The sequence below is a fragment of the Alexandromys fortis genome, unplaced genomic scaffold (genome assembly GCF_014885135.2).
Source record: "Alexandromys fortis isolate MF-2015 unplaced genomic scaffold, M_Fortis_MF-2015_v1.1 scaffold_139, whole genome shotgun sequence".
Lineage (NCBI taxonomy): Eukaryota > Metazoa > Chordata > Mammalia > Rodentia > Cricetidae > Alexandromys > Alexandromys fortis.
In genome coordinates, this window is record NW_026068020.1 from 3459117 (window position 1) to 3471241 (window position 12125).

Sequence of the window (12125 nt, forward strand, 5' to 3'; positions counted from 1 at the left end):
CACGACCACCAACATTTACGTGGGTGTTGGGGACTCGAACTCCTGTCATTTTACTTGGCGAGTCATCTTCCTGGATCCCTTTTGAATGTATGTACTTGTTTGTTTACTTATCTTGTGTGTATGTATGAGTGCAGGTGTGTGTGTGTGTAAATGCACGCATGCTGTGGCACACCTGTGGAGGTCAGAGGACTCCTGGGAGCATGAAGGTTCTTGCATCCACAGATCACCATGGAAACCAAGAATGTTAAGCACATAGCTTCGTCCTCTTAAAGGAAAGGAAGTATAACCTGCTTTTCCATTCAGAACGTCCAGGAATTGGAGGTGATTAACAGCCAAGTGATCTGTGTTATTCATTGGACCAGGCCATATCAAGCTCCCACAACCAGGTCCGGAGGTGGCTAATAGTCTAAATGACCCCTACATTATCATCTGTATAGCCAGAGGTTCCCCCCAGCTCCCACAACCAGGACCTGAGGTGGCTAGTAGCCCAAATGACCTCTGTACTATCTGTATGGCTGAGACCAAGCTAGTTCCTTCTCTGGGCCCTTAAGCTAATACAGGCAGCCTATCTCTAGAACTCATCTCCTTGGAAGAAATGACATGTACTCTGAGTTGAGTTTTGATGTAATTATGCCTCCACATGCACAGGGAATTATATTGCACCAGGAAACTTTCCCCCAAATCGCACGGTATTTAAAAGTGCTGGCATAAACCACCTGGCGTCAGACTCTCCAGAAGTTTGATCCAGTCTGACTAAGTCAGGCAAACCGAGTTTTCATTCTCCGCTCTTCGAGGTTTGTTTCCCTGCCTTCCATGATGTTTGCAAGGATACCGCCTCCCCAGTAGAAAGTGAAAGTATTGAAGTTATCAAGGCCATGCCTAAGCACCTCTTCCCGATGAGCTGTCCTGTGTCCTTGTTTGAACTTTTACAAAAAAACACTAGTTTTTCTGTTAAGTTCTTTTACTAAAGGTGTTACAAAAGCACGAAGGAAATAGATGTGTGGAAAGTTGATCTGGACACACAATCTTGTATAGTGGGATCTTGGATAAAAAAAAAAAGGGGGGGGAGCACTTGCTTCACTCAGGCAGGTGAGATGGATGCGTTCAAGCCCAAAGACCTGCGTTCAATCCCGGAACCTCTTATGGTAGAAGAGATCAAGTTCCTGGGTGGTTTCCTCTGATTCTGTGTGCGTAGCATGGCACACAGATGCCCACACCCACATGTACCCATGCACAATAATAATACTAATAAATAAAATCTAAAGCCAATTATTTTCCAGACGCCTTGTGTTTGAATTTTCAGATGTCAAAGACAAGCTATTCTCTAGAAAGTATTTTATTAGTGTGCATTAGTCATACAAAATGACAGGTTTTATAACAGCCTTGTTGGGCACCAGACTGATCCCATGCTTCCTCAGAGGCCCTGGTGATAAAGGGAAGCTAGTTCTGCGTCCTTGCCCAGGAGCCTACTTGGCAAGGTACGGGCTGGGGCCTCGAAGGATTAAGGTTTCAGTTCCAGGGAAGCTGGCTTTTTCCTCTGAAGGCTGTGGCTATCAGTCCTAAGGCAGCTAGGTCTTAGATATCCTGAGTTCTCTTAAGCTCTCTGCTGACTTTGACCCATTTACCCCACTCCCCTGAAAATAGTATACAAGATTCTTATATAAGCTTATAAACTTCTTCATAAACCTGCTTGACATAGGACATAGCTAGTACAAGGCCTCTGAACCCCAGATTTCTGTCTTATTTATCGTCTCTTCCTCTGGTCATCCCACTTAGGGTTCTGTCCAGGAAAAGCAACCTGCTGGTCCAGGCCAATCTCCAAACTTGTGTATGCTGAACCACACCCTGCTCTGCAGCACCTGCCGTGTCTCTTGTGTAAACAGAGAATAGAGAGGGGTTGAGTCTCAGCGGCCACTCTCATAAGATATCTCCACCCCTGAGACTCACAATAATAACAACATTCAGAGTCTCACGGTGGTAAAAGGTAAAGTTATTAAGAAAGTATGAGTTTTGAGTGTTTATTGCTTTTGCTTCTTATCAGTTTATCCCATTGTAAATTCATGTAATTTACTTTCAAAGATAATGACAATATTAAACAGCTTAAAATTCCCCCCATAATCTGACAATTGGTTCTTTCAAGGCAACGTAAACCAGCCTTTTCATTTGGGGGTGATTGTTCCACAGAATGACAAGGAGTGAGAAGGGGAAAACCATTACTATGTGCCATAAACTAAATCTAACAGGTTAAAGCGAAAAGCAGGGTGGTTTGTGTCCCTTCCCATTAAGGACTTGGAGAGGAGAATGATCTCAGAGCAGAACGCAATACTCCCACGTGTCCTGGCTTCACCGGGCAGGGAGGGCAGTTAGAGGGGCTTGGTTCCACACGGGGAGGGCCTGCAAAGCTCTCTAGAGTTTGGATGGGAAGTTTCCCAAAGGAGTGGCCAGGGTAGAGAGAAGTGACACTCTGGAGAGGGACAGGCTTGAGAACCAAGGTACAAAGTGAATCAGACTCAGAGGCAGCATGCCAGGAGGGTGAGGCCGTCCTGGGGTGACAGAAGAGCCGCTGGGCAGACTCTCAACTGAAAACAGACCATAGTTGTGCCAGCCGGGGCTGTGAGGCACAGTAAAGACCAAGCCAGACTCACACATCTGTGACCTGCGTTACAGGAACTACCATACACTGCATGCCTAGCTGCCTGCACCCCAAACCTCACTATTACCTACACCCTCCAAGACTTAAAAGCGCCCATGGAGGGAGGAAGAAAGGGAGGCTGTCTGAGGAGTGGGAGATATGAAAGAGACAGAGCTATCCCAGTAGGCGTCTAGATTATTGGCTGGAGGCATGTATTAGATTGGATCAGAATGCAATTTTTCCTCCGCTGCACAGTTCTCTCTGAGCACAGCATCTCCAAAGGAAGCAATCTAGGTTCTGTGCACTCTTACTCCAGCAAATGTCAATTTGCAACCCTTTGATAGGACCTTAATTGGAGACCTGAAAATTCTTATAGAAAAATTAATCTTCGACCCATTTACCATTTATGGTTGCTTCCAGATTAAAAACTAAATCTTTCTGGAAAGACTTTGGTAAGATATTCTGTCCCCATCCTGGCATGTGGGGACATATAGGCTTCTGACCACAGAGGCATCCCCTACCCTCCAAAGGTGACCAGTATGGGGACTACAGAGCTCCTACAGGCTGTGCGGAGGGGCTAGAGGGCAGAGCGTGGGCACGGTCATGGTGAGCTAGACAGATGCCCATGGCCAGAATGCCAGCAATGTCCCAGGGTCAAGTGCTCTGCAAAGGTGTCCGGTTGCTCCTCTGTGATGGAAGCAGCTGTGGTCAAGTACCCAAAGGACACTCTTCTCTTGAAGTCCCAGATGGAGGAGCCCAGAGTGAACAGTTTCTGTTTTCACATCCTGAGAGTCGCCTCAACTAGAACCCCCACCTAGTCAGCACAATTCTCGTCTTCGTCCAGTTTCAACCACCCAGCAGGACATGTGCCAGGATTTATGTCACCAGATTTATGGAGCCAGTGACACCATTTTATAGCCACGGATGGTCATCTTGCTTTGAGAATCCTTCAAAAGAGATGTTCTCACATTTGGCAACGTAACGAGGTTGTTGACTCTGGGTCTGTATGGGAGGTGGGAGCCACATGTGAACTCAGCATTGTCGTCTTAGAGATTCCAGCTGGCTTGTTTTTACCCAGCAGGGTGTGGTGGGCAGAATGAGAAGTGGTGGCAGCAGCCTCTTCTGCCAGCTTTCAGCTGGTCCTTGATCTGCAGGGTGGCACATCCTCTTGAGAAGGATGCTGTGCTCCCAGGATCCTGCTGGAGAATTAGAGGCTTCCTGCGAGAGGAACAAGGGCTTGGAAGGTTCCCACGATCAAGGTGTCACATTTGGTGGGCATACCTCTCATTGGGCATTCCCAGGACGGCCGTGGCCTTTGTAGGGACAGTGGTGTGGGAAGCTGTGGACTCTGGGAAGAGAGACAGGGTGGGGGAAATGACTGGGCTGGAGGCTCCAAGCTGTGCTTTATGGGGTCTTCTCATAACTGGAGAGGATCTTATCTGGCTGTGCCTGCCAAGGGGCCGCGTGTCCATCCTCTTCTCCCTGCAGGTCCTATCAGATGTGTGAGAGCTGGACCTATTATTTCACCTTCTCTGGATGTCTCACTGGAGGACCCACACTGCAGAGGCACCAGGACCTTAGAGCAGAGCTCTCTAATGTTCCGTCATTGGCTGACTCCATTTATGTCGTTTGCTAGAGGGACATCATATTTTCTTTTGTTCCTTTCTCATAGAACAGACACATGTCCCATGTCACCTGGAACTGTTCAGTGTGTGATCAGGATTCTATAGAGATTCCTACCTGAGCAAATATGGTTTTCATTTTTACTTTGATCTGAACTAGATATTTAAGAAGTTCTGGTGATGGACATGGGTAATTTCCATGGAGTGCCCATAGATTTTGGCAGGTTGATAAAACTCGTGGATGGTATCTCAGAACCAATGTGTATTTGACTCCTGTTGAAGGAGTCTCACATTTTAGGGGACTGTGGGATGAATTTGTGAGGAGGAACGTCTGGATGGCCTACCTGTAAACCAGCCAATAGCATTCTGGTTACAGTGATAGACATACTGCGCCCTAGGTAAAAAAAAAAAAAAAAAAAAAAAAAAAAAAAAAAAAAAAAAAAAAAAAGCCTCACTCCATCTGTGAAAAACTATGTCCAGAATATTAAACTCTAGCCAGTGTATAGAGACATATGATGGGGCATCCTCGATGAGGAGGAAATAGTTCTGGCTATCCCAATTTCTCTAATCATAATATAGCCCGAGGAAACAGAACGAGGGTGTGTGTACGTGCATGCATGCGTGCAAGTGCCTATGTGCATGTAGTCAACGATCCTAATTAATCTCAAGTGCAGTTCCTCCACCGCTGTCCATCTTGTTTCTTGGGACAGGCTCTCTCATTGGCCTGAAGCTTTCCATGCCACTAGATGACTGGCCAAAGAGACCCAGGGATAGGCCTGTCTCTGCCTCCCCATTAATGGAATTACAAGTTCATGGCGTCATGCAGGTTCTTTTACATGGGTTCTTAGGGACTGAACTCAAGCCCTGCTTGTCAGAGAGCTCTTACCAACTGAACCATCTGTCTCCCTGTCTCCCAAGGGAATAGGAACTGCTTCCTGACTTGTACCTGAGACAGGATTCACATAGAAAACACAAAAGCCTGCTCTTCATTGAGAACACCCAGTAGAAAGTATGAAAAAAAAGTGACCAAATATCCATTAAAGAAATTCTCCAAATGGCCAAGATGTGCACTAGGAGATGGTGGGTCTCCTGGGTCTCTATAAGAAGATTCTATCACACATCCACCAGAAAGGAGGGAGAGAACGAACATGAGGATTTTCCTTGTCCTTTGTCTCATCCACGGCCTTTTGGATATGGAAGGTGCATCCCTTGGTATGGCCTCTTACGCAGCAGCCTCTGGGTTGCTGTTCACACAGAACTGTGTATGAACGCTTAGCAGAAAAGTCAAGTAAGAGAGTAACACCTAGATACACGCCAAAGCCTTTCAAGGTGAGAAGAGATACGTACATAGGAGTCTTGCATCGCTGGGGATGGTCCAGTCAAAGTGGTTCACCATGGCCATATAAATGAGGCTTGCAGGCGTGATGTTAAAGAGTGGAGCCAGACACCAGAGTCCTCAACTAAGCAGCCCTGTCTGTGGGAAGTTCAAAAGCCAACAAAGCCAATCACAGGTGTTCAAAGGCTAAATGGCACCTGGGGGGAATCATGGGTGCTGGTGGTGTCCTTGTCCTGATTTAAAAGCTGTTCAGCCAGCAAGCAGCAGGTCGGCTCCGTGTGTGTTTGTTTATACATGCTTATTCTTCAGACTGCTCATATGAGTGTATCTTCCTGTATGTGGGTTATAGTGTAAAGAAGCTTTAATGAGAATTTTATTAAAAATGAAAAAATGAAGAGAGGCTTGTTGGATTTAGTGTGATAATTACTCTTAAGCCCCAAGAAAGGGGATTTGCTTTATCTGTTTATTGTGTGGAAGGTAAAGTTAGACTAGAATAGTCATTTGGATTTAGAGCCCCTCCTGGGCTTCTTGCTGATCTAGTTTCCATTGGTGGAGACCCATCAGCATCCCCTGTGTGTCCTCTGTCCTGAAGACAGAAGGAGATGGACCTCACCCTGCACCCGATCCCAGCATGCTCACTGCTGCAGAGGGGCGCGAGTTCAACCCATGGCCGGCCCCTTGCCAATCTCACCTGCAGAGAAGATTTTGCAGATCTGAATGACCCTGAAGGGTCTCAGTGGAAGTCCTCCTAGGATGACTCTTCTTGAGAAGAAAAACTATAAATTTCTTCCTCGGGTTCAGTGGTGTATTTCCAACAACATGGACACAGCGTATGATCATACTTCACCATGTTCGAGGTTAGTGTGGCCAAGCTTTGGGACTACGAGATAGAAGAGGTTTGTGTGTGAATTGTGGGCAGAAGGATTTAAGAGTGAGTCTGAATGGCCATGTGACTGGGGACATCTTGACAGTGGAGTCCCCTCCTACCTGGACCCTGAGTAAACGGGAATGGAGTGGTTCCCATCTTTTGATGGGTACATGGGACAAGTAAGACACAAACACTGGTGATGACGTTCTCAAGACTTTGTGCTTGTTACTGCAGCATAACCTAACCCACACTGACCACTAGGCTCCCCTCTGACAGCGAGAGAGGTGAAGAAGAACTAGCTTGTTGTGAAGCCTGTGGCCTTCCAAAAGCTGTGCGCCTGGACCCTTCAGGAAAGAACACCCATCTGTGACTACTGGCTTCTCGGGGGCGCTCTGACATCAACCACAGCTCCTCTGCATTGCCCTGGGGACCAGTGTGAGCCATCCAGCCTCTTCCCTGTGATGCCTTTGAAGCAGTGCAGAGCAGCGAAGTAATCACATTTGCCCTATAGCATACAGAGCCCCAGGCCAAAAAGACACTTTGTTGAGGGTTCTGTTTTATATTATGGCCAGTTAGGCAGCAGGAGTCATCTCCACAGGCCCTGCCATGGGATCAGAAGTCTGTGCCAGGATTGCATCAAGGAATTCCTAGAAGGCAACACCAGCTGCATCTGCAAAGGCCACAGTGGAGACTTGTGTATCACGGAAAGGCAGCAAGGCAGATAGGTTTTGAAGGGAGCCCTTCCTACTTTGGTTTTACCATTGTTGGCAGATGGGGCCAGGTGGCCAGAGCCAAAACCCAGCCCTGACCTCATTGGGAAACAAAACAAAACAACTCTCATATTGGGCAAGGGTCAAAGTGGACTGTGGACCCCAGTCTCCACCCCCTGCAGTAGATCACACATCAGGGCCTCCATCCACGTGACTCCTTGGTGCCTCCTGGTGGACTTTTCCAAGGGTAATCCATTGAGAGTTGACTTAGAGCGATGTCACATGACTTTGCTAGCGGATCAGGTCCTAGGAGAGGACTCACAGGGGTAGCCATAGAAATGTCCATACCTTCCTTGCCACTGTCCTAAGGAGAACAAGAGATTCAATCAACAGAGTTACTAAAGTCCAGAGCCAAGTCCAACCTCCCCAGATGAACCTAACACGGCCACAAGCTCTTTGTGAACCTACGGACAGGAATGAAAACCCAAAATTCGGGGGCTAGGCACGTAGTTCAGTGGTTGATTACACACCTAACATGCATGAAGTCCTGGGTTCCATCAACAGCACTGCACAAACCGGGTGTGATGGTACATACCTGTAATTCCAGCAAAAGAGACTGGGAACAGAAGGGTCAGAAGTTCAAGGTCATCCTCAGCTAAACAGAGAATTGAAGGTCAGCCTGACAGGAGGCCTGGTCTCAAACAAGCAAACAAACAAACAACCCTACACCCAAGTTCTGGACTTTGGACCATAATAAAATCTGACAGCTACAAAGAGCAGAAATCAAACACAAACATTTCATCCATTGAGAAATGACTTCTGAAATATATCTATTCCTGTATAACCTCAAAAGCCCCAGTGACATGCCAACCATCAGGTCTTATTGGGCTCTGTTTTGCACGCTCTGAGTATGTAGACTTAAACCTCCATTTCTTTCTGTGCCTGCACTCCTGGCACCGCCCTGGGTGTTGCACTGGGGATGGAGGCAGGCTGGTGAAGGGCACCTCCGGCCACACCGCTCTTGCCTGGCTTTCTACACTAGACCTTCCCAGAAGTGGAGAGCTCCAGGGGCAACTGGCCTCCCCTTCTCAGTGCTTACTTCGGCAGAAGAGTCTCTTCTCTGCAGATTCTCCGAGCAGAAGCAGCTGCTGCCTAGTTTGAAGTGGCCCGGTGACCTGATGGGACCTGATCTCCTGCCTTCTGCTCTTCTGAAAACCAGGCTGCTGCTCAGCATTCCGTGCTGCAGAGCTCAGAGCCAGGTTTGGGGCAGACAGGACTGGGGTCAGCTCCCTCTGGGCCCCACAGCCCTCTGAATTCTTCACCTGCATGCCAGGCCCTGCCAGGCACTTAGCTCCATATAACTTTCCCAGTTCCTACAAGTTGTAAGTCTCAGCTTGAAGTTATCATGGATCCCGTTCTGGTTTGTTCTCCAAGAGGGCCGCCATCAGTGCACTCTATTTTGGTAATAAAATCAAAGTTTCAGGTATGTTTGTCCCTTCCCTCATTGCCATGATAAGAAGACACTGCCACAAATGTTGAGGTTGCCTCACAGTGGGAAGGCACAGCTCCCTACAGGATGGAAGTTTTGGTGGCAGGAGCTTGAGGCAATGGGACTCATTGTCTCCTTCCTTAGTCAGGAAGGAAAGAGCAATAAATGCTGGTGCTTGGCTAGATTTCTTATTTTCTGTAACACAGGACCCAGGCCACATTTAGGGGACATCTTTCCATTTTCTGTTAACCTAATCAAGACAGTCCCTCATGGGTGTGGCCAAAGGTTTACCTGCTAGGTGATACCAAAGCCTCTTATGCTGACAATGAACACCAACCGTACCATGTAATAAAGCTGGGCTTTGATTCCCACACTCTAGGACTGTAACACATTTGGGGATCTTAAATTAAAAGGGAATGGCTCACCTCTCCAGTATAAAATAGTCCAAGGCTACAAATCCAGAGAAAAACAGAAGCACTCATCCGCTACAGAGCTAGCCCCAAAGCTGAGCACTACGTGGGGCAGATTCTCACTGGAATCTTGGTCTTCTCCTGGCCAACACTAGCACTGTCTACCTAAGGTCTCCTGGACAAAAGGGTTGAGATATAGGAGACCAGGAAAGTTTAAAGTCACTCTCCCATCAAAGCCACCTGCTACCCTGCTGTCGCACACGAAGTCTGCCTCCCAAACACACAGTCCCACCTACCAGCCCCTGCTCACATCATCTCAAGCCCACATCCCAAACCATCTGCAGGTCAGATGCCGGCTACAGTCACGCCGGCAGAAAAAATTCAGCACTCTGTTCTAGCCAGGCAGCCTGGGCTGGCGTTGTGAATGACCAAGTGACCTCTACCAGAAGCACAGGACAACTATGAGGATGGTCCCCATCTGTTACACAGATATTCACCAAGACCTTGAAGACAAAACTGGGCTGGGCCCATCAAGGTGAGCACAGGGAAGCAGGGGCATTGTTGGAGACCCCAAAGGCACATGAAGGAAATAAATGGTGGCGCTGAGAAGACTGAGCTTCCCACACAGGCTCCAGTGCCCTCCCTACTTCACACTGAGGTCACAGATACCACTGCAAGCTCAAGGGGGTGGTCATGAGCCTCCTCTACCTTCGTTTCTGTATGGATAACTCACCTTTCTTCCATTCGACTGGGTTGGACGGAGCCTCTCTCCTAAAGTCCTATTGTTTCCAAGACCTCAGAATGTAGTCCATGCTTTGATTTCATACCACTGGTCCTCATCTGTGAGAGACTCAGTGTCTGTGTTATTAAAGAATGTAGCATCTGGGCTTCAGAGCAACCCTTTGAGACAAGCCATATCCCTCGACGGGGAAGTTGTTTTAACTATCCAGCTGGGGTTTAGTCGGAACCCATTCAGGATGATGCTGCAACAGACAAGAGGAGGAAATGAGGGAGAGGAGCAAAGAAGTGGATGGCCTGTTTCGATGTTCAGAAGCCCCCAAAGTTGGTCTCCAGAAGTGATACAGAGAGTGAGGAGAGGCAGATGGGTCAGGGACACAGGCAGGGAAGTTCTGACACATGTGTGTGTAAGCAGACATGAGGCTGGGAGACGTTCACTGAAGTCCCAGGGTAGACTCATGCTACCTGGACGAGTTTGTGCCAACTGCTTCCCAGGGCCCTCCCCCACAAGATGGAGGTGGCAGGAGAGTGTGAACTGGTTGTGTGAACTGGTTGTTTGAATTCAGTGATATGCTTCCCTGATGCTCAGGACAGTGTGTGTGGCGGAAACAGCAAGGGGTCGGTGCTACCATGGCTGCTGAAGTGCCGCTGGCACCGAGTATTGAGTGTGGGGCTGGGTAAACAGTGCCCGCAGAACAGTTGGCATTGCAGAAACTTATGCAGGAATGTATCCGAGAGCCTGGGGAGATGGTCCAGTGGAGAGGAGGGTTTTCTGTGCAAGCATGAAGATCTGAATTCAGATCCTCAGTGCCAATGTCACCCTTTGTGGGTGGTGGAGACAGAAGGTTCCCTGGGCCTTACTTACTGGCTACAAACCTAGCTTCAGATTCAATAGGACACCTGTCTCAAGGGAGTAAGGGAGAGAGTGATGGAGAAGGGCACCCAGTGTCTTCCTCTCGCTTCTATAGTTTCACATGCACATATACCACACACAAACACATGCGCTCGCACACACACACACATACACACATACACACACACCACTGTCAACACCACCACCATCCATATACCTCCCCCCAACACATAATAATATATTATAGCAACATAATATTTGTTAAAATTTAAATTTAACTGAACAAGAAGTCATGACTTACTAAATTGCAGAGAAGAAATTAAGTAGCAGCTAGACATTTTAAAACCATTTGCAGCTGACTTTAAATTCTACACTAAATTCTAGCACTAGTCAAAAATTACATATAAAAGTTCAATCCGAATGAGTTCACTCCTCAATACTGTGGTAGAAAGAGAACAAAAATGAAGGAAAAGGGATAAATTAGACTAAAATAAGATCTGTATATGGAGCTGGAGAGATGGCTCAGTGGTTAAGAGCACTGACTGCTCTTCCAGGGGTCCTGAGTTCAATTCCCAGCAGCCACATGGTGGCTTACAACCATCTGCAATAGGATCTGGTGCCCTTTTCTGGTATGCAAGTATACATGCAAGCAGAGCACTGTATATATAATAAATAAATAAATAAATTTGTATAAAAAGCCAAAAAGGGCTGGGCATGGCGGCATACCTTTAATTTTGACACCCAGGAGGCTGAGACAGAAGGATCCCCGTGTCTGTGGCCACCCTGCTCTCCACAGGGAGTTCTGGGATGGCCAGAGCTATATGCTAAGACCCTGTCTCAAAAAAAATCAATCAATAAACAAAGACTGGGGAGATGGCTTCATGGTTAAGAGCCAGTCCTTCTCTTGCAGGGGACCAAAGTTCAGCTCCCAGCACCCATATCAGTCAACTCACAAGCACCAGTAACTCCAGCTCTAGAGGGATCTACCTTTTCAGGCCTCTGAGGGTCCTGGATCCTTGCCATATGCATAATTAACAACAGAATGAAACATTTTAAAAGTCTGATAAATAGTTGAACAGATAACCATAAACTGGGGGTAAATATTAATTACATAAAACCTCATGTAAATCAGTCACACAGCACTCAGATGCCTCTATATAATGGATCAACCGATAGCGAGAATTCTTGTGTTGCCATGGCAATACATCCCTCAGATCTCCAGAGAGGAGAGTGTCAGGAGGCATCAGTATGGCTCTGAAATCTGTCACTCCCTCAGCAGTGAAGTCACATCTGCTGCTGTCTGATCCTAGCCAGTGCCCAGGGTGGCTGTAAACCGTGGCCATTCATGGGGGTTGAAGGAATCTGAGACTCCTCAGATGGGCAGAGTTGACCCAGGAACACCCACCCAGACCACTGCACTGTATTTGAAGCTGCTCCTCCACCAAACTCCCTTCCTTTCCTGACTCT